Source organism: Glycine soja, chromosome 17 (assembly GCF_004193775.1).
Source record: "Glycine soja cultivar W05 chromosome 17, ASM419377v2, whole genome shotgun sequence".
NCBI classification, from domain to species: domain Eukaryota; kingdom Viridiplantae; phylum Streptophyta; class Magnoliopsida; order Fabales; family Fabaceae; genus Glycine; species Glycine soja.
Window position 1 is genome coordinate 7,607,772 of NC_041018.1, and position 3,605 is coordinate 7,611,376.

Consider the following 3,605-nt stretch of genomic DNA (forward strand, 5'->3'; position numbering starts at 1 on the left):
GCACACAGTGCCAAAATGCAAGTATATTAAAGAAAATATGTTAGAATATTGTGTTTGAATCTATTACCTTTATTTATACTTTTTTTTACTATTATGAAATTATATTTTTCAAAAACAATAATAAATTTTTATTGAAAACTGTGAATGCACTTAAAAATATAGACATTACCCTTCCAATATAATTTTTTTACAAACCCAAGTACTAAAACAAAAGAAAACTCAAGGTGGGTACTCCTGTGCTTGCACTTTATCCGAGTCAAAACAAAAGATGTTTAGTAGCATCTGTGGTTTTTTCTACTTATGACTCGATTTCATGGATTTACGCACGTCTTCGAAGGTTTCCAAACACACTAATCATGGATAGCAAACAAAACAGAGAACAATGAAACAAGAAATTAAGATGGAAGTCGGGTATAAAATCTGGCACCATAATTCGTCCACTAGGCTTGTGTTTTTAATTAAAAACAAAATGGAAAGGCCTAATGATAAATGTACTTTGTATGGAAGGTAAACTAAAATCGGAAGAATTTTAAATCTGTCAAAGAAAGAAGCTATAAATGTAAATGTAATGTGACCAAAGTACAATAATTAGTGGAATCTCAAACTACTATTTACTACTATCTAGTTAGCACATAGTGTCCGACACAGAAGGATATTTATAGTAAAAGATGCAATACCACACCAAAAACTGAATTGCATAAAGTTTCTTTAAAGAAAATAATAATAATCTAACAACAAATAAATACATAGCACTAAAGAATTTGATTTTTTTTTTTTAATTTAAACTCCAACAAGAGGAGAATATGATCATGTTGTCCTTTGTCTTGTGCCTGTTCTATCCAAGACCTTCTCATCATTTGGTTCAGATGATTCTCCCACAGCAATTGAATTTTCTGGCTGCACCTCTGTGATCTCATCCTCCTCATCACTAATTATATAACGGGTTGCAAAGAAATTGAAGTAGATAAAATTCAAAACTCCTAGTGCGGCAATGAAATAATAGTAGAGGTCAAGCCTATTGAGATTCAAGTCATGACCCCCTATACATGCTCTTTTTCCTCTCATTGATGTTACTTTGTGGACAATATTGACAATCAAGGACCCTATGTAGTTTGCAATGGACAAGCTAAGGAAAAACAATGCCCCAGCAACAGTTCTCATGTTCTCTGGCATTTGCAAGGTCTGAAGAATTCCATTATAGCAACAGTAGCAAAGGCCTCATTGAGGCCTGACAGTGCAAACTGAGGCATCAACAATGCATAGCTCAATGGTGAAATGAACAAGCCATGTTTCAAAGCCGAGTCGGGGCACTTCTTTTCAACAATTGCTGCCACCAACATGCATAGGATGGACTACAAGATCCCAATTCTGATTCTTTGCCTCATGCTCAATCTTGGAGGCTTTTTAGTGATCTTCTTCACTAGGGGAATGTAGACACCCTCATAAATGTATATCCATACTGAGAGTGCTACCATTGACGGTTCATCCACCCTGGTGGGACCTTGAAGTGTGGTCCAATAGACCTTATGGTTTGAACAACTTGAAGCACTCCAAAAGTGTTATGTTGGTCCATCACAATGAAGCAGCAAATTCCTGCCACCCACACTGGCAGAATTCCCAACAAGCACTTGAAGTGTTACACTTGTTGCAAACTACAAAGCCTCCAAACATTCCTAGCCATTCCTTGGTCATTCAACTCATTAGGATCAGATATTATAGCAGCCTTGTCAAGGAGCTTGAACCCATCCGTCTGAACAATCCTATCATTCTCCAATGTAGAAGCAGGAGCAGGATTGTAAATGGCTCTACCAGAAGCCTGAATGTTGTGTTTTTGAAACGCGGCCACAATAACTTTAGCCATGTCTGTGAAGATGCTCCCTTGAGGCTCCTTGCAAATGTAAGTGTGGCGGCCGAATAGGAAGATGGTGATTGAGAAGGCAACACAAGCAGTTGGAATTGCAAATCCTAAGGTCCAGCTTATGTTGGTTTGGATATAGACAACAACAGTGAGGGCTACAACAAGTACAATGGGGAAAGTGAAGTACCACCAATAGAAGAGGCTCTCAAGTTGTCCCCTTCCTTTCTCTGTGTTGGTGTCAAATTGGTCAGCACCAAAAGCAATGTTGCATGGCCTAAAGCCACCAGCTCCTATGGATAAGAGTCCAAGGCCTGCAAAGAGGACAGCTAGCTGCCAGGCTTATGGCAATTGACAATGAGGTCTCTCCTTGTCCTGGCAGGTATGGGGTCTCTGTTGATGTATACCTGCTGTTAGGGTTATGGTCAAACTACCCTGTCAAATACAATCCAAGCTTGTGATACTCACACACACACACACACATGATCTCTACCAGGTTAGTAATTAAGAAAGTAATTTGAGCAATAAGGGATTTGAAATTTTGGTGCAATGCTCAATCGTAGTCTGTGATTCATTTTATTTCCTATAATATAACCAACCAATATTGCTTAATTAACTGGCCTGTTGATAATTTGGATATGATTTGCTACATTTTGTTTTATCATGATACTTCATCATTGAATCAATGAACAATTGAGCACTTCTTCTCAATTTGTTTTTCAATTTCAATACTTTTTGGAAGTTACATTTAATTCAGGCATTGCAAGGTAGAAAGAAAGACAGGGACATGCATGTAAATTTCCTTACCAGAAGTGATGCAAAACAGCCATAGAGGAGGGTCCGGAATCTTCCCAGATAAGAATCAGAAATGAAAGCACCGATTATTGAGAAGAAGTTGGAGGATCCATTCCAAAATTTGCACCACATTCACCACAAATATGCCACTCTGGTTGTAATTTGTGAGCAGGTACACTGTTAGATTTGATACCAAACTCATGGATTTCAATTTCTCGGAAGACTCATTACCTTTTCAAATCAAATTAATGACGTTCATTAGAACAATGAATTATATATTATTAATATTGTTACATAAATTGCAAAATTAATGTGGAGGGAATTACGTGCCAATGATATATTTGATGGATCTTCACCCTCCTGCTTTTCTTGGAAGCACAAACAGCAGCAGAAGAAGAAGAGGGTGGTGCGGGTGTTCGCTCATGTTCTAACTCTAGTGCACCATGTGAATCAGTGTTCATCACATTCTCCATTTCTAAGTTCTGGGTTTATAACTCCATTCAACTCCTTCATATATTATGTTATCTATAAAATATAAAATGGAACTTAGTTTTATGTGTATTCCATTTTGATAAGGCCAAGCAAAGCGGAGAAGATTTTAATTTTGTATTTCTTTTTCGTCTCCGAATTATGTACTATTGCTCGCTGATTCTTTCAACGCGGTCAAAAAATTGAGATTTTTAGGTGCCTTCTCCAAACAACCTAGGATTTGTTGCGCGTACGTATGATTTGTGATGGATGGAGGTGATTGTGTCTGCATGCAAGCTATAGTTTTGGAGATGGGTTCACGTGCTTTTCATATAGTATTAAGTTAGGTGAGTGACAAAGGCATGATATTTCATTAGTCGCTAAACCCCGTAGATTCAGCTAGGATATTTTAATTTACTAACCGTTTTCCTATTTTTTTTTTGTGAAATATCTTCTCAGTCTTGTACCAATTTTGTCATGAGCCAGC

The 3,605-nt window shown here is 37.4% G+C and overlaps 1 pseudogene; it reads right to left on the reverse strand.

The window, feature by feature from the left end:
* Positions 1-807: 807 nt before the first annotated feature.
* Positions 808-3,123, reverse strand: LOC114393528 (annotated as a pseudogene).
* Between the last annotated feature and the right edge of the window lie 482 nt (positions 3,124-3,605).